Source organism: Plectropomus leopardus, chromosome 12, assembly GCF_008729295.1.
Source record: "Plectropomus leopardus isolate mb chromosome 12, YSFRI_Pleo_2.0, whole genome shotgun sequence".
Taxonomy (NCBI): Eukaryota; Metazoa; Chordata; class Actinopteri; order Perciformes; family Serranidae; genus Plectropomus; species Plectropomus leopardus.
In genome coordinates this window covers 30,377,511-30,396,945 of record NC_056474.1, presented here as the reverse complement: position 1 = coordinate 30,396,945, position 19,435 = coordinate 30,377,511, and the positions used below count along the sequence as shown (strand labels likewise).

At 40.0% G+C, this 19,435-nt stretch overlaps 1 protein-coding gene across 1 annotated transcript in view; it reads right to left on the bottom strand.

Moving 5' to 3' along the window:
- fam110b (family with sequence similarity 110 member B) overlaps positions 1–16,567 on the bottom strand; it is a 52,533-nt gene extending 35,966 nt beyond the window's left edge. Inside the window, exon 1 of the mRNA XM_042497701.1 lies at positions 16,473–16,567. The gene's annotated coding sequence lies outside the window, so the exon portion shown is untranslated. The remainder of the gene's footprint in view (positions 1–16,472) is intronic.
- Between the last annotated feature and the right edge of the window lie 2,868 nt (positions 16,568–19,435).

Sequence of the window (19,435 nt, the reverse complement as noted above, 5' to 3'; positions counted from 1 at the left end):
CCGCTCCAAAAACACATTGGAAGCAAATCTAGAGAAACAGCTAGGAACACCTGTGGAGAGGGGCTGCATGCGGGTGGCCAAAAGTGACACTGGCAAGCTCTGATTACGCACCTTGAGTGGAAAAGTTAAAAAATCTTTTAATTTGTATGTGCCCAGAAACCTCCAGAAAAACACATTGCGCAGTAGCAGAAGCGCGCCCAATTGATGTGCTGGACCATAGAGAAACAATGGTTTTACTGGTGGCGCTTCTCTATCTCGGTGTGATCGACCCCTAACTGCTGGCACAAATCTTTGTGTTTGTAGTTTATTAGTTGAATTATTGCCTCCATTTTCCTTTTTGTCACCTCAGTTTCTTAGCTATTTTCAAAAAGAACAACCAAACTGAGTAATATTATTTTATACTGTTCTACACAGCAATGTGTGCTATGCTCTCTAAACATGCAAACATGTTCTAGCAGAAACCCATAATTCAAGCATGAACCTGAAAATGAGCACAACATTTCTTCTTCAGGATTTGTGCTTCCAAAGGTTACCGAGGTCATAATACCCAGCCTGGCACAACTGTGTTCCTTCTAAAACTCTGCTGCATCCCATGGGGCTTAAACCAAAAGCTGAAAATATTAACCACTGAGTTCAATGTTGATTAGAAGGTTTGTTTATTTTTAACAGTCCTTCTACTGGAAACAGAGCCTGAAGTCGAAAGAGCTGCCGTTCCCTGCAGCCTCAGTACCCTCACTGTACAGCAGATGTCACTGGGAGAAAAAAATCACTCTTATGTAACGTTATTAACTCGGCACATGAATAGCACTAACACGCTCTGATGAACTCATACATTTCAGTGATCCCTGTCTGGAAGTCACAGCTTGTGGATGATCCCGCAGCATCCGTCTGCACTGAGGTTAGGATTTTCCCAGCCATGTTTAGGTGGATCAAAACAGAGAGCTGAACTCGCTGCCCCATGAGTCTATGCAGAAAAGGGTGCTCTGAGCTCATTTACAGGCTTCTAAAGCTGCTGTCACCTACTAATGCCTTCACATTCAAATGCACTTATTTTGAAGTGCATGCAGGAAGTGGTGCAGTAAAGATAGCTTTGTGGATGTTACCTTACCACTGCAACTTATCGAAATTGAAACCAATACCGTATCCAGTGTAGTTCAGTGATGTTTTGGTTGATACCTGATCCACTTAATGAGGTCAGTATCAATACTAATATAACAGATGCAAAAGTTGTAGCTCATTATTTTCAACAACATATAGAGGTGTTGGCAGCCAGAAGCAAACACACAGTTTTCCGGTCCTGTATGTATCAGGCTGTTGGTGCCATAAACATAATGCAAAATTTGCGAAATGCATCCACGGATGACATTGTGTGGATGCATTTCACATTTTCAGTGGAAAGACAGCATGGCTGCACCGTTTAAAGACCTGAGACTTGACTAAGTTGTGCCCTCTTAAGACTTGAGTCTTGAACTGGACTTGTAGTCTAAAGACTTGAGACTAGACATGGACTTGTTCTGATAAGACATGAGAGTCGACTTCTCCTCTACAGTTTGACTTTGAGTTTGACTTGACTTTTATATGCCCTCTATAGACTTGAGACTTGTCTTGGAAATGTCCTCTAAAGATTTAGGACTTGATCTGGAAATGTACTCTGAAGACTTAGATTTGACTTGGACTTGCATCTTATATATTTAAGACTAGACTTGGTTTACACCTCTCAGGATTAAAGACTTGATTTGGATAGGTCCTCTACAGACTTGAGACTTGATTTGGATATACCATCTAGAGACGAGATTTGTTCTTGTGCTCTAGAGACCTCATACTTGTCTTGGACTTGCGCTCTAAAGACTTGAGACTACGTCCAGACTTGCCCTGAACCTGCCATCAAATTTGGACTTACCACAAAAGACCTGAGACTTGCCTTTGATATGCACTCTAAAGAGCTGACTTGGAATTACCATCTTAACCTTGAAAACCTCTGCTTTTCACACCTAATTGTTGGGCTGGGCAATAAAATGATAATGATATATATCGTGAAATAACTTTTCCTCCATTGAAATATGAGACATATGAGAAGGCATTCCAGCTATGTTTTGACAGACAAAACAACAGCCAATGATAATAAGAATATCACAGCAACGAACCAAACATGTGGCTGGAAGAGAGTCACATGATGTTGTCTTGGGCAGCTGTGGCTCAGAGGTAAAGCCAGTCGTCCTCTAATTGGAAGGCCAGCGGTTCGATCCCCAGCTCCTCCGAGAAGTGGGAGTGACATGGAAATGAGAAAATGAGTGCCGAACAGGACAACTCCATGGACACAGTCCAAGGCTCAGAGGACGAGGACATTGTTGAAAAGAAGGGCCCGAGGAATTCAGTAGTGTGGCGATATTTTGGCTATATAAAGTCTGACTGACTGAGAACTGAGTGAGGACAAACAAACCTGCATTACAACAACAACAGACATTGGGACGAATATAGTGAAGGCCACATCACTAAACAACTGGACACGACTTGCAGTGCTTTGAGCATTGACTTCACTCAGCTATTGGTAAGTTGGGGAGCAGCATTATATAGAAAGTATCTATCAAAATTATTTTGGGTGTTGGAGCAGGTGCAGATAAGAAGACCAGGAGCTTGGTTCCCACCTGGCAGGATCTGGATGTGCTGGAGTCCGTGCATGAGGCCTTGAATCCACTACAGGAATTCACTGATTCACTCTCGAGTGAACTTTATGTGAGTGTGTCCTACCTTAAGCCAATGCTGCGTCTCTTCAGAACACAGATTCTGAACACATCTGAGGATGAAACACAGCTCACAAAAGACATAAAGACGACAGTCATGGCATACCTTGATGAAAAGTATGCTGACCAAAGAACTGATGACCTACTTGATGTGGCCACCCTCGTTGATCCACGTTTCAAGCTACAATACATCAAGCCAGAAAAGACTGATGCCATCAAAATGAGAGCAGTGTCTGAGATGCTGTAGGGAAACCAAGACCCGTCCACTTCAATCAGAACATAGGGAGCAGGAGCAGAAGAGGGAGGAGCTGCGGCAATGCTACCCAGAAGAAACAGTGAAAGTCACTGGGTAGTTTCTTACCCCACCACAGGACTCACTGATAAAGAGATAATGGAAAAGGAGCTTTACAACTACTTGCTGGCACCATATGCAGACAGTGAAATGGACCCCTTGCAGCGATGGAAGATGCATCAGGGAAACTACCCAAGAGTGAGCTGCCTGGCAAACCGCTACTTGTCCTGCAACCAGCATCTCCTCTGAGAGGCTTTTCAGCACACAGGGTAATATTGTGATCTGCCACAGGGCAGCTTTAAAACCCGAGGCAGCGGACAGACTTGTCTTCCTTGCCCGCAACCTGTAGGATAAAGTCTGGTCCAAAACATTGACTGCACTGAGGGACTGTAGTGCACTAAGTACAATTTCTTGTGCCTTTTTTTGCCTTAAAGTTTAAGCTGTTCACAGTAGAGTGAATATTAACATTTGAAAGCTGCTTGAATTTGCACTTAGGATAATATATATAGACTTGTTGTTTTTGGGGGTTTTTTTTGTCTATTTATTTGTGTTCTTTTTTCCCAAACAACTGAAAACTGGTTGAACCTAAACAAAGGAAAACATAGAGTATAAAATAATATTTTTATTGATCTATTTTTTTTAATTACTCGATAAATATAATCAATTTACCAAAAATAACATTTTAAAACTAGTAATTTATATGTCAATATTTTATTCAATCATCTTCAGTCATGACAGAGTATACACTGCAGGGCATTATTCCCCAATAAAAAATAGCCCAGTCTGAACTGGTAAACTGTGTTTTACAGTAGGGCTGAGTATTGTGAAGAACCTCACAATCAATTCAATTTTGCTTCTTTGGGTCACAATACAATTCGATTTTATATTGATCCAGTTGCTACAATATTGATTCAGTTATGTGTGTTGATGTCAGAAATACCCAGATAATTCATTAGAATACCTTCTCATATGGGTTCAACAAAGTGTGCATTATTTGTATTGATTTAGTACAAATTGACATCAAAACTTATTTTACCATTACATTATTCTTTAAAAAAAAAACAAAAAAACAACATTTTAAGTACAGAAAAATTCACATTTTTGCCTGAGCTGAACTTAACAAAAGGAATAAACATTTATACAGGATTTGTCTACCTGCATTTGTTTGTGATCCACAGCTTTAGTGTTAGCAACAGTTTGCAAAACCTCTGCGTGGTGTGTCAGCTCAAATGGTTACATATTTTAATGAATGAACAGGCGTTGTTTAGGGGTCAAGTGGGGTCTCTGAACACCAATCACATTCTGGTGGCACTCACACTGCCCCCACGGGAGCGGGGTGTTATTACAACAGAAATAATCAATTTTAGGATTTTATCAATCAATATTGGATTGGCAAAAAACATATTGCAATGCACTGATGAATTGATTTTTTTACAGCCCTATTTTACAGTCTGATATAAAGTGTCTCCAAAATAAAATGAATGCAAGAGCTTGTTCCATTCAAGTAAAAGGAATGTAGTGCAATCTACATTTAGCAATCCAACAGCAAAATGAATAAAACAATGTAAAATACAAGTCACTTTTAGGAGGAGTTACAAAACAGTCTTACAGTAACAAACCTCAAATCTAGCAGTCCAACTAAACATCTTTCAGCAAAATTAGTGCAATTTGAATAACACTAAAAGTTCTCTAACAGAAATAATTAGAACTAGTACATTCTTTCTGCATTAAAATAGTCAGGCCTTAGTTGGGCCTTAGGCCCGTTTCACGCAGCGCGAGCGAGGAGCGCGACACGTCAGCCTCGCCAAGCAGCAGTGTGTTTCATGCGTGTGGTGTTCACACATGCAGCGTTGTTGCAATGTCACTGCTCACTGCTATTAGTACTTTGTTTCCACATTTATAAGCACAAACTCCACTTATTTATGAAGTCGTGCAAGCTCCTGCACAGCCAACAACCTGGTTCAGTAAATGTTTCAAAATAAATGCCTTGTATGAGCAACTGATGGGATTCTGTTCAAAGGGTCACTGTTAGAGGGCTTTTGTTTTGAAAGGGAAGCAGGAATTGGAAGTAAAACAGCTGTCTTTGTATTTCCTCATCTCTGTGACAGAGAGACTTTTAAACATAATAATCAAAACACCATCTTCACTGTCTATTTCTGCTGACAAACGCGTGCGTCACGCGTAAAAAATCGGTGAGCCACTGTTTTCTCTAAATATGCTGCAGTTGACATGCAGCTGAGACACACCTGACAGGCGCTGCTTAAGCAGGCAGTGTGCACGCCCTAATTTGATAACATGGGCGCCAAAATTAAAAACAACACACTCAGTGCTGCTTACGCTATCCTGACGCGTGCTGTGTGAAACGGCCCTTACATCCTCCTTGCGATGTGTCGATGCACGTTACATAAATTGAGGTATGTACGAATTGATTACGTTGATTATGTCGACGCGTCGCCCCAGCCCTAATCGTGATATATATCAATATCGACTGATATGAAAAAAATTATCGTGATAAGGGTTTCTTCCATATCGCCCAGCCATACCTAAATGCTACTTCTAATCAGCCAATCAGCTCTGAGTCAGCATGACAGGGTCCCTTTGACGAAAAACCATTAGTCAGTTATTATATGTGACACGCTCTAGTGTCGTGTCATAGCAGCCCAAGTCTTCCCTAATAACTGACTCAGCAAGTTCCTTACGCAGCCACCACCTTTGTCCACCATAAGCTATCAGTCATACCAGAACAATTGGAGCTTAGAACAGTGAAACTGTGTGTTGTCCTGGCAGATAGTGTGTCCTAACGAATTCATCTATTAAACATATTAAACAGAAACAGAAAACAAAAAGGCAAGCTTAACGCCCGATCATCACATGAGCAGAGCTGCTGTTGACCTGATGTAATGTAGGCCAGTGGTTCTGAAGACTGAAAGGGGGGTTGGATTTTCTTACTCTAACAATGACTATTTGAAGCATTTGCTCATTAATTAATCTCAAGGAAGGAGAATTAGTGGAACCATTTGGTGCCCCACTTCAGTGCTGCAGAGAACACAACCATGAGAACACTCGCCTTTGTTTTCAGGGGTGGCAAAGTAGAAAGGTTTAAAACCTCTAATCTGATTGGGGGCAGCCATCTGGAAGACCAGCCTCCTCCCCTCCTCACACACTAACACACACCATCCCTGTACTCCTGTGGTCCCCACACGTTCCCCCTAATGTGACCAATCATCTGACTACTCCGCTAAAATCATTTGAAGGAGCCCTACTAAAAAACAATAATAACGTACTTTTGAAGGTCCACAGTGTGTGTTTGTGACACTGAGAGCGTGTGTCCATTTCTCATGCGTACACACATGTGACAGGTCGGGTGTGTCAGGCAGACACAGTCGGAGAGACTGTTTTCCCTAACATGGTGTCAGTGATGGCATGACAGATGGGACTGCAACTGCTAATACAGGATTTATATATGAAAAATTAACTACTGCAAGTATACTATTACTAATAATAAACTTGATAATTTATAAAAAACACAATAACGTGCTTCACAATAAGACAAAAAGAAACAACAACATATAAACTAAAACAGAATAAACAAAATAATTACATGCATATAAAAGGCTATTACCAGTAGGGATGGGGATAGTTAATTTTTTATTCATACTGAAACCATTATTGAAACTCCTTAACGATGCAACTCTATCAATAGCACTATTGATACTTTTCTATTATTTGGTGGAAAGACAAGGCGACAACACATTTTTCACAGAGCTGGTTTTGCTTTTATTGCTTTTAATTTGATGAAATGTCCTAAACATAGAAAAATGTTTTGTTTCTGTTTCAAAAATTATTTCATTTCCACAGTTAAATGTCACTTTCAGTCATATTTTTATTGATTAGGAAATAAATTATTGTTCTTTAATTTATATATTTACTTTTAAAAATCTTGGCATCAGCAGTTTTGATGATGTATTAGAAGATGATTAGAGCTCATGATAGGACATAAAACAGATTGTAATTCCATCTCTACGATCCATTTTATATTGCTGGGAAAACTAATTTCTCAACCAAACAGCTGTATAATTAAAAGTTTCTTGCCAAAAAATATTCTCATGATGATGTTTTACTGACGATGCTTTATTTACCTTTGCCTAATAGTCATTTTTTCTGAGCTGACCTTGAACACATCACAATATAACCTTATGCAGCCTCATTTATCTGGCTAATTAGCACCTCTTATCCTGTGGATGGATGACTATTTTTTCCTGACAGGACTTGTTACAAAGTTTGGCTGTGTTTACTACTGCTGCTGTGAGAGGATGATGATGAAAACATCGAAAATGGAGGTGGTGGTTGTTGGAACAATGGACTTACTAACTAGATTACAAGCAAGAGTAACCAAGAGGGTTTTGGTGAGTTTTATTTTGTTTCTGTTGCATTTGAATGAAGTGCCATGGGGGGGTTAGCACCGCACACTTAAACCGTCACATACCGTAGACCCTGGTGAAATTTCTTGAAAGTATGAAGGTAAGAATATCACAGTACTGCCCAAGCGTACTCCTTACCATAACTTTGTTTCTACAGGCTCAAGTACTGAACCAAGCTTTAGTGTAGTAATGCAAGCAGGGCTGCATCTAGACACCGAGCCCATACATTATTCATGCTCACTTTAAACACACACTCATTTCAAATAAAACATTACATGACAAACCACACATACACCACTTCTCTTCACACTGTCTATCACTAAGGCTCTAACACTAAAAACACTATGTAGACTAACTGTATCATTAAAATCACTTCAAAATTCATTGTAGAGTTGATCGATATTAAAACAAAATTCACTCTACAACAAATTTACTAACAGCATTACATTTCTCGCAGCAGAGAAAGACCAGTTAATATTTTCCTTAGCATTCTGTGTCTGAACCGACAGTGCTGACTGTCAGTGGATATCATCGCTGAATCTGACTTTGTTCATTTCATGTAGTGGGCACAATTCTTTCTTCCTGGAGCAGCTTAGTTTAGAGAGCAACTCGCAGGTTGATTTTTTTTTCTAAATTTATACCTAAAGTTTCCTGGAAGTGAAGCACAAATCAGTTGTTCTTTCATGTGATGTAACACAGTTGGAGGTATGACTGAGTAATGTTTCTTACAGAGTTCAGAGGTCCCAGCAGCACCTGGTGAGAGGCAGAGGAACTGAAGCACAGCTTAGAGTTTCTTAAGGAGCAACACATGCAAGTGTCAGGCCTCATCACAGACAAAAATGGCCCAGTAAAGACACACAAGAACTGATATCACTATATACACACACACACATCTCTGCACACCAAGTGGCTGCACTGATTTATGTGAAATGGGAGAAGGAGGAAAGACCAACCGGCAGGCAGTCAAAGACCTCTCCAGAGCTGCTGAAAAGGGCAGTCAGCAGCTCTGGATGAGGAGAAAGAACTCCACTTGGGCCCTTAAGTGAGCAGATGGCATCTAGGGAGTGAGCCTGGGACACTGCTAGTCATATTTGAACCCTGTGGTGTTGTCGAGGGGTTATCGGCGAAACACTGAGGAAAGAGGGTGTCCACTTCATAACCCAAAAGATGCCATCTCTCACTTGATGGGCAGCTGGTGCTCAGGAGGTAGAGTAGATTGTCCACTAATCAGTTTGATCCCTGGCTTCTCCGCCTGGTGTGGTGCTCTTTGGAAGGGCTTGAGTGTGAAGGCTCATGTGCACCTTCAAAACTTGCAGATGGGTGCGCAGCAGGAAAACGTCCATGGAATGTGAAAAAGAGAGAATTCCTGCACACTGTTCCAAGCAGGTTGAATTCAACCTGATGAAGGTCTGACAAAAGAAACGTTCATCTAATAAAATTTTTTGCAAGTAATTGGACAGTGTGTGGTAATTCTCTCTTTTTCACCCTTCAGCAGGGCCAAAATTAGATCCTTATGACCAGATTGGCACCTTACGTGGCAGCCTCTGCAATTAGCGTATGGTTGCGCATTAATGTGCTGTGTGATGTGAGGCATTTGAAGTGGGAGGGGGACTGGAGGGACACTTTATTAATGCATATCCATCCATTCACCAGCTGACCACTCTATTGAGCGTATGCAGGTGTGCAATTAAAGAATAACAACTACTCCTATTGAACAGATATTTCTGAAGCAGACATAAAACTCTACAAAAACAACACCAGATGTTTCTGGGGTTTTTTTTTTGTTTTGTTTAAAAAAAAAAACTAGTTTGTAGATCTGAGAGAGGGATCCCCGTGGATGCATTAAGAGAAACTGGATACAGCACTGGCAGCGGGGCCCTGTTCATTCTTATGAAAGTTGCTCTGTAAAGCTAAAATAGATTAACTGCTGTGTATGAAGCTAACCGGAATATCGGCGTTACCTCTGTATCATTGGGTCTGTGGTGCAGGTGCACTAGAAACTTCCAGCCACCTAGCACAACCGAGCGGCCATCTTCCGCCTGCGGAGCAGCTGACATCCGGTTTAGCAATCTGCTAATTGAATGGGGATCAAATCATTTAATCTCTTTTTTAGCTTTTCAATATGATATTGAACGGGATGGATTAAATGCTAATAGTGAAATGGGTCATTTTGCAGGGGTTGTGATGCTTAAAAAAATGTATCCACTGATTTATAGACATATGTTTCCCACGTTTACGGCTGAAGTCTTTTTGTATAGTAGCGCATCACGTGACAGACCCTGGAACTTGCATTACCACTGTTTGGCCATTTGTAAAATTGGCTTCAAAGCCCAGCAATTTCCTAGGGGCTTGGGGATCCCTCCTCTGTTGCTCTTCCTGAGATTTCTTAGTTTTTTCCCCACATTAAAAGGTTTGTTTGGGGTGTTTTAATTCACATGAATGGAGGGTCCAAGGGCAGAGGGTGTGGGATGCTGCACAGATTCATGATTTTGGGCTGTATAAATAGAATTACCTCTGTGACACTGATGAATAAAATACTATATATCAGGATTATTAAAACAAACACCTTATTAGTAGGATACATTCACTGTTGATTTGGCTCTCTGAGATTTGTTTACTCTCCCGGGCAGAGCCCAAAAATCTATAAGACATTGCAACATTTAAAGTTTCTGATCTTTAACCTACTGTTGAAAATGAGCTGCAAACTATACCAGTGGGCACAGGAAGTCACAGCGATGACTCAGTCACTACAGTATTTCCTCAGAAATGACCAAATCCGAACAATTTTTCTGAGTGGAATTCAAATGCTAAATAGTTAATGCCCCTGAACAAACACACTTACTGCTGGAAAATTATTTAAATAAAAACTTGATGTTTTAGTTGTCCTCCAGATATTAAAAGGACCCAATCATATGTGTATGATTATTTGCAAGACAAAGCTAAGGTCCGTCTCTCATAGAAGACTGCATCACAAGTAAAAACACCTCCCAAACAAGAAATGACTCAACAGAAGCCATGTCTTTCTCTGGGATTTAATATCATCTTTTTGTTACATGGGGTATCTGACACTGATCAGCTAATATGGTTTTAGAATAGATGAATAGGTTCAGACCATTATTCTTACAATTCACAGCTCAGCTAACCGTACTGCTAAAAACACTAAATACCAGCTGCTGAAAACAACACAGTGCAAATTGAAAAGAGCTCTGCTGTTGAAGCTGACAGCAGTAAAAGAGCAGGGAAGATAGAGGCTTCATTCTAACTGACAGACCAACAGCTACTCTGATATGCTCTTTGTAGGGCCACAGGATGACAACTGTATACTAAAGAGTTCAATAGAATCAATCTGACAGGAGGAAAAGGACTGTCAAAAGCAGTCGTTACTGTAGCTTTAAAGGATCAAACCTTTTCACTATTAAAGCCTGATGAAAACCTATGCAGAATGCCAGCTTCTCAAATATGAAAATGTGCTGCTTTCCTCTGTTTTTATCTCCAGGGTTTGGATTGTTGGTCAGACAAAACAAGTTATTTATAGATGTCTCCCTGGAATTTGTGAACTGTGACACTGTTCACCATTTTCTGCCGCTTACTTAATGATTAACTGTACAAATTCTAAAAAAACCAATTCATAACAGTTGCAGTTCTAGGTAGGGCTGGGTTCTGAAATACATTGCTATATGACAAATACCTACCGCAACGTATCACACCCCAGATTTCCATGCCAGGTTGTGCGAGTGGCGAGACAGAGAATGAGCACAACGAGAAAAATAGAGCAAGTAAGTGTGTGTGCTGTGGCCAGAGCAGAGAGCATTACGTTAAGTAGCAAAGCAGTGTGCACAGTTTAGGCTGTTTGTCAACAAATAAATACTACAACTCCTCTAGACCTGAGCCAAGCTCCTGTATCTTGCTCGTCACCTGCTGATGATAGTGAAGGGGTTTAAAACTAAAGTAAGCAAGCTAAGTTAGCTTCCCAGGCTCTCTTAAAGTGGACTGTTAAGGTGGACCGCCTTTTCTAATAGTAGTGACAGTCTTAGCTACTCCTTTAGAGATTCTAAAAAAAAATCTGTCCGCTGAGTGTCTCCTTAATTGTGTAGTAAATATACAGTAATTCCCATTAATAACCAGGACTATGGCAGGCTGCCATAGTCTAATTTGTCCCATCATAGTCTCAACGGAGCTGGACTGTTAGCGAAGAGCGGTGTTAAAACACCGTTGGGTTATTTATAGTGCAGTAGAGGTGGAGACACTCAGCAGAACATCAGGCGCATTAGAAGTAAAACTAAATCGTTCATTCTGCTGGGCCTAAAACTCTTTCACTTACACCTCAGGAGTGACATTCAGCTGCAAAGGATATAAAAAGAACTCCGCCTGCTGCGCTGCATTCACGGACCCACAAAAAATGTCGGATATTAGAGTGAGACAACAGATTAGCGGTCTGCAGTTTGCAGGTCAGTGTGGGTGGTTAACAAAAGCATAACAAAACCGCCATTTTATCATCTATCACGATGTTACATTATCCTTGTTCCTATAATGTGTGAAGGGCAACAATTTGGCCAAAACTGCACACAACACACTAACAAATTCCATTCACACAGCTGCACAAACCTGAAATCCTGCAAATGTCTCACTACGAAATGTGACTTGAGAGGAAACAAAGACGGGGATCTGGAAAGTAAGGGATCTGGAGGTGAGTAAAAATTGGCACAAAGTTTAGAGTTGGCAAACCACTGATTTCTTATCGGTGCATATTGGTAAAAATATAAGCCAATACCGATATGCTCTGATAAGTCTGTTAAGTCGATATATCGGTCTGGCTTTAGACATGGTGTCTGTTAATCCTTAGAAAGTTAGCTAGGGCATAAATAATGTTTATTACTTTCAATATGAAATAGCAGATCAGGGAATTTTAAAAAAACACATTTAACCTACTGCACACGACAGGAAAATCTGGAAATATCATCTTTAGGAACACCAAAAAACAGGGGCTTTGCTGGCCATTGTCTGGAGGGGGAAACCGGCGACTGTAAATTGTCCGCACGTGAGAATGTGAGCTTGAATGGTTGTCTGTCTCTATGTGTCAGCCCTGTGATGTGATGGTCAGGTGACCTGTCCAGGATGTACCCCGCCTCTCAATGTCAGCTGGGATAGGCTCCAGTACCCCAGTCCTGACCCGGAATAGGATAAGCGCTTACGGATAATGAAAGAATGAATGAATAATATTGCAAAAATGTGATCAAATCCCTCTCAATGTTCCTGGACTCTGCAGCTCTAGGCTGAACGCTTTAGCTCCAGTCAGAGCCAGAAAAAACCCTGACTGTTAGTGTTTGCATAGACCAAATTATCCAGCATTACTCATCAAGACTGCAGACAGAAGCAGTGCACTGTCAGCAAGGTTCTCACTGTGGCCCTGATGCAAAATTCCAGGACTTTTCCTTCACGCTATAACTGTGTCAAAAGGCCTCAATAACCATAAAACTCGACAGATCAGGCTGTATGCAAGGTAATATAATCCCATCTGAGTGTATACAACATGGAAAATACTGACGAAGGGACGCTGTTGGGCAATCAACTGCGCAGGCACATTCAGGAGGAATTAAATTTGTTCCAAGTTTTTCACAGAGAGAGAAGAAAAGAGTGTAGAGAAGAGAAGTAACATGAGGTTAAGGGCTGGGCTGATTCACTAAACAAGCAGAACTTCACCAGGTTTTCTGAGCTACATGATTAAAAAAACATGTTTGTTTTTTTACAAACATCTGCTTAAATGACCTTTAAAACATGGTCTCTTCATTAGGGATTAGTCGATAATAGGGATGTATGATATTGTTTTTTTATATCCGATATGTGTATAACAATACATTTGGCTGATAGCCCATGCCAATATCAATATATCCATTTTAATTCAATTAATCATTCAATCTAATTTGGGTGATCGTCAAGTCTCTTCTGTAGAGGAATTAACATATTATCCATATTCTTATTGTAGTAATGTGGCCCATTAGCAGATGAAGACATCAATACAATGCTTTTCAATGTATGTAGTATTCATTTAATGTGGAAAATAAGAAAAATACTTCATCTGATGATTGAGTTTTGCACATGTTCACTTTGTCAATAGAAATAAATAAATTATTGGTTTGCCATATTGGCATCAAAATAGGATGTTGGGCCAATTCTGATATTTCATTTTAAAGCTAATAGCAGCTGATACCAGTGAGGTGGAGAAAATCATTGTGTATCCCTCTTTAATAATTACCTACTTCTCATGGCCGATTTAGCTACGATAAGCTATAATTCAACATTTTTTAAGTTCATAACCTGAAATTTATGCACACCTGGGGTTAAGTAATTGAGCTGTTGATCCATTTAAAGCTGATCAGATCACAACGATGGATGAGAGGAGAAGCTGCTGTGAGTGAATGCAGAATTTTAGACCCAGCAGAATGAACGATGAAGTTTCATATTCCATAAGTCTGATGAATTGTTGCTTCATCTGTGCCCAGAGTACCATGCGCTATGGTGAGTATCATTTAATGAAAAACCAAATATATATTTCAACAGCACACCTAACAACCAGTCAAGCTCCAAAAAAATAGAAAATCTATTTGTGGCAGAAGCTGGAGTTTGAAGATTCTCAAAGATCATTTAGATGTTTTATCTAGGAGCATTTTGGTCTCTCAGGAAGTTGCAATGACATTGAACAGAGTTCCACCATACACTGTACAATTAATCAAATTTCAATTTCAACTTTAATTTCGGCTCCCAAAAATTACAAAAACAATGTAATCCACAAAAAACAATTTTCCACATTCCATTTTGCAAATGTACCCTGATTTTGTCTTGTGTCCTGAATGCCACGCTCACGTGTATTTCGGCCCCTCTTTCCCCTAGCCTAACCCTGTGCAGCAGATACTACTAGCGAGATCAGGTCAAGTCAAGTGAAGTCAGCGAGGCAATCAGAGCGAGGAAAGATAATGGAAGAAGAGCAACAGCGGTACAGAGAACAATTTCCGTTGTGTGGATCTGCTACATGGTGGTTGTTCCCTACAAGTTTCAACACAAAGTGGCCTATGACCAAATAATCCAAAAACAAAAGGAGAAAAGGACAACCGCATCAACATCCAACACAACGCAGTCATCAATTAAGGACACATTATACAAAGTAACTGAATAGGAATTAAATGAAGGAATTAAAAAAAGTTATATGAACAGTTGAACTTTAATTTCCCTCAATACTTTTCCCATTGAGCTTCTTTTATGTTCAATAAATGCAACATGTTTACAAAGTCAATGAGTAATTGTGCTAAATAATCAGGATTTCATTATTGACCAAAATAATCGTAATTATGATTTGTGCAATAATCAAGCAGCCCTGCACTATAGCTCATATTAAGCTGTGTCTGTCTCTGGAAAACACTCAAATACCATTTGTGATAGTGAATGAGTGTGTTATAGACCATAGTTATGTTACCTCTCGTGTGCTATTAGTCAGTGTGTTGTGACTGCACCAAGCAAGTCATCCAGAGTTAATCCCTTGCCCTGCAGAAATGATCACAAGCTACAGCAGTCCAGGAATTATCCACTGCCCCGGCAACCTATTTCACCAGCTATGGATGGACCTCCGGGGCTACAGAGAACTACTGAACTGTTCATACTTGACAACAGAGTGAGCCTTGACTTGAGTATAAGAATGACACTGTTGAACTGAATGTAAGAGGCTAAAACTGCACAACTGACTCTAATGGTGGATTTTATCCTGTGTATGCTACACCTGTCTCATTTTTTTATTTTAGGTTTAATTTAAAATTAAAAGACTAATAAATCTACCTTAAACCTTTAAGAATTATGATCAGAGCTTGTTTATCAAAAAATCTCCTGATAGAGGTCCTTGCTAAGCCTGATGTCCTAAAATCCTAAAACCATCCTAAAGTCCTAAAAATGTCCTAAAATCCTAGAAATTTCCTAAAGACCTAGAAATGTCCTAAAATCCTAGTAATGTCCTTAAATCCTACAAACAACCTAAAATCCTGGTGATGTCCTAAAATCCTGGAAATGTCCTAAAATCTTAGACATGCCTTGAGATCCTAAGGACATCTTAAAATCTTAAAACTGTCTTAAAATCATAGAAATGTCCATAAATACAGAACATGTCCTGAAATCCCAGAAACGACCTAAAATCCTAGACACAACCTAAAATCCCAGAAACATGTATGGGGCTACTGCAACTAGACCCTGGTCTCCTATCATTTTGCAAAAGTGGCCCCCAAGCAAAGAAAGTTGAGTATCCCTAGAGTGAGGTATTAATACATGATATATTGAGTATTAAATGGGGCCAATCTTCAAACATTCAAAACAATATCCAGCTCTGGTCATAAGCAAATACAAAAATAACTGTCCACAGGATTATATAAGTCTGGAGATAAATCAACAAAGCACTTTGAAAGCCTCCATATGTCCAACTGCCCTGAAAATGTAAAAACCCAGTCCTTACACAACACAAGCAAGGAGGCTAGCCGTGTCCAGTTGGTAGGTGCAGACTGCACGTGCCAGGAGCAGCACTTTAGCAGTTGACACAAACACTAACTACACCTGCGTGCGTGCGTGCGTGCGTGCATGCGTGCGCGCACTGGTGGTGCAATGCAATGCCAAACCCCCATCGATAGAGCAGCACAACCATGGATGTATAACAGCACGGAATGTCTCTGTGTTCCTGAGCTGGAGGCTAACTCCAGACCGCCACACCGAAACCTAGCAGCACACACCGCTGTTTATACAACACACACACACACACATTAACGTTAGCTGTCCAGCTAAACTGACAAATGCTGCGTTTGATTAAAGTGTCTGAGCCCCTGCCTGTATGACAGTATGTCGAACAATAGCCATATTTTCGACATGACTGGAAATGAAGGAAAAAAAGGGCTCCTGCGTACCGACAGCGGTTTCACTAACGTTTCAGTGATTATAGGTGTGACAGGTAGCTATGTTAGCATCACAACTAAGCTAGTTAGCGGTCCTTACCTGGATATCGAGCTCCAGAAAACAAAGGATGCTGCTGCGGTTTCTCTCCGTTAGGCTGATGCGTCTATTCGGCCTGACAGCATCCTGTTCCCAGCCAGCAGCACCTCGGGCAATCTGGGCAATCTGCACGGCAAGAGAAGCGGAGCTTCCGGTCAAAACTTTCACAATTAAGGCCGAATCGTGTCAAACAACGGTTTAATAATAATAAATAATAAATAAAATAAAATAAGAATGAATTTTAAAATATTTTTGGATACATTTCAATGTCACTTAAGCTCCACACACACACACACACACATTTTTTTTTTAAAAAAAAAAAAAAAAGAAAAGCAAAAGAAAAAACAAATAGACCTAACACTTGACCATTTGTACTGTGTGAACCTCTAATGAGTAATATGCGATAGGTAGTATCAAAATATGCTGTAATTATAAATCTGCCATACATGAGTGTGTGTGTGTGTGTGTGTGTGTGTGTGTGTGACATGTAGTAAAACAACAGAAACTTTAAAATCATAAGGCTACATTCAAGGTGAAAATAAGGGTTGAACAAATCAAGAATTTAGGCTATATAATGATTTAAAAATATAGCCAATGGGAGTTTGATACTTTTTTCACAGTAACAGGATCCTCCCAAGTATGCTACAAATGTATTCCTGCACAGGCTTTTGTTTTGAAGGTTATAATCACATGTTTTCCGGTTCTACCTCCATTTAAGCTGGCCGCCTTGACGCAGCAGTCAGCGGCTCAGTCTCTGCAATGAGACAGAAAGATGCCACTGAACAGGAGAGCAGAGAGAGGCAGACTGCTCTGTGCTGCATTTTATACCCCCTGTAATTAATAATACTCTGATATCTAGATTTTCAATTTGACTTCTTGTAGTATAGATCCACCACTATTTATATTTTTATCAAATTTGAGTCCATCCCAGTATTAGCCAGTCCGTCCTCCCCTTTGGTTTTGAATGGAGCGGTCCAGTCATTAAAGGGCCAGTGCGTGGCTTGTCTTTGACAGCTCAGCAGACCACATTGACAGCTTTCCATTTATCATACAGCAAAAGAGGGCAATCTTTCCATTCTAATTATTGTCTGAGAAGACACTTAATACATAGCCTAGTTATTTATCTATTTTTTTCTTTTCTTGCTTTTCACATTTTTTCTTTTTGCTGTTTTTTTTTTTTGTCTTTTCATGTCATGATTTGGGCGTGATGATGACTGAGAAAGAAATGTGTTGTAGGCTAATAAATGCATTATTAACTTTTGATCCACATCCGTTTTCTTGTGCTGTGTTAGACGCCTTTCATAAGTGTTTAAACCTCTGAAACTTGAGGAAATCAGTTTGATATCTCTTCAAAACATGGGAAAAATACATAATGAGCAACTTGGCAAGAAATAAACAAGTAAAGGAGATTAAAAAAGAGGTGAACACCCTAACATTTTCACTGGCCTCCATGCTGCTTTCTACTGTTTACTAACTACTACTACTACTGTCTTTCAGCAAAACAGTAAAAAACAAATTAAAAAAACAACAAAAACAAAACAAAACTAACAAACAAACAAAAAACACAACTAATTTCCCTTTCCCACTCCAAATTAGTGCATTTATTTGGATTTTTTAAACATGTAAAAACCCGCCATAAATAGGCTATAGACTCCCTTTCCAATTGCCCGTAGACTTGAGCCGTGTACACAGCTCTGCAGCAGACAAGAATGCCTGTCTTTTTTTTTATGATGTATCATGTTCAACATCATGGACAGGCCGTGAAGAAAACCCCATCCTCCTCTAAGGGTGCAGCCCACTATACGCAACTTCACGCGGCCAGAAATTCACCCCCATTCATTGTGTATTGGGAAGCGACTGATATCCTGTACAAAGCATGCTGGGATACCTGCAATGCGAACCAAGCTGGCGGCGCGACCAGAGGCAGTGACAATTTCAAAAATTCAAACGCATCTCACGCCAAACAGCCACTAAAGCTACAGCTCCAGTGACTTTCTGAACAGCTCTGCATAAATTCAGAAAATAGCTTAAGTGGAACTTTCTGTGGTAGCACTTTCTGCTCTAAGGTGTTTTTTCATGGTTTGGGAATGGCCCTGATACTCCTACTCCTGATGTGACGTATTCCTTTTTCCACCAAAATTAAGCCACATTCCCACTGCGATAAAAAACATTAACACCTGATAACATCTGGGTTTTGTGTGTAATGGGAAACGTTACAATCGGCATTCACATCTGGGTCAAATGTCTCAAATAACTCTTCACTCCTCAAGTTTGATCTATGCAAATGTACCCCTTTGAAACTTGAGCAAATTGGCTTGATTTTCTTAATAAACATGGGGAGAAGGCAATGATGAACTTTGATAAGAAATTACAAAAAAATAGGAGGAAATTAGTGAAAGGTACAGGAAAATGACCTGAAAAATGATAATGATTCCGTAACATAATGTTAATATATAATCATTGTATTTATAATGTTTCGTGGACATTTTTTTTCAATAGCCCTACTTGCACTTAAATATGATTATCTAAATCATTTATGAATCATAGTTTGATCTTTGCAATCAAGCACAAGATTGTTCCTCAGTCTTTGAAAAAAAAAAACCACACTTGTGGAATAGAGGTCATTATTTATCTACAAGCACTTCCTATTTAATACCCCTGATGCAAGTGCTTTCATTCATCATGTTGCCCTCCTCCTTCTGCAGTCCCAGTTAATCACCATGTGTGGGTGTGTGTGGCGCTCTGCATGCTTTTATGAGTGTGTGTTAGGCTCAGCTGAAGCAGAGCAGATGTGATCATGTGAGCGTCCTTGGGGAGGGTTGTGTTTCTGAACTCTGTCCAGTCAAATAGGTTAGATGGTGCGGAGTGGGAATATGACCAAATGTATGTGTGAAAGAATGTAATGCTGCATTCATATGATATCGGAAGGTCGCAGATTCCGAGTTGGGAAGTCGTTCTTCCTGACT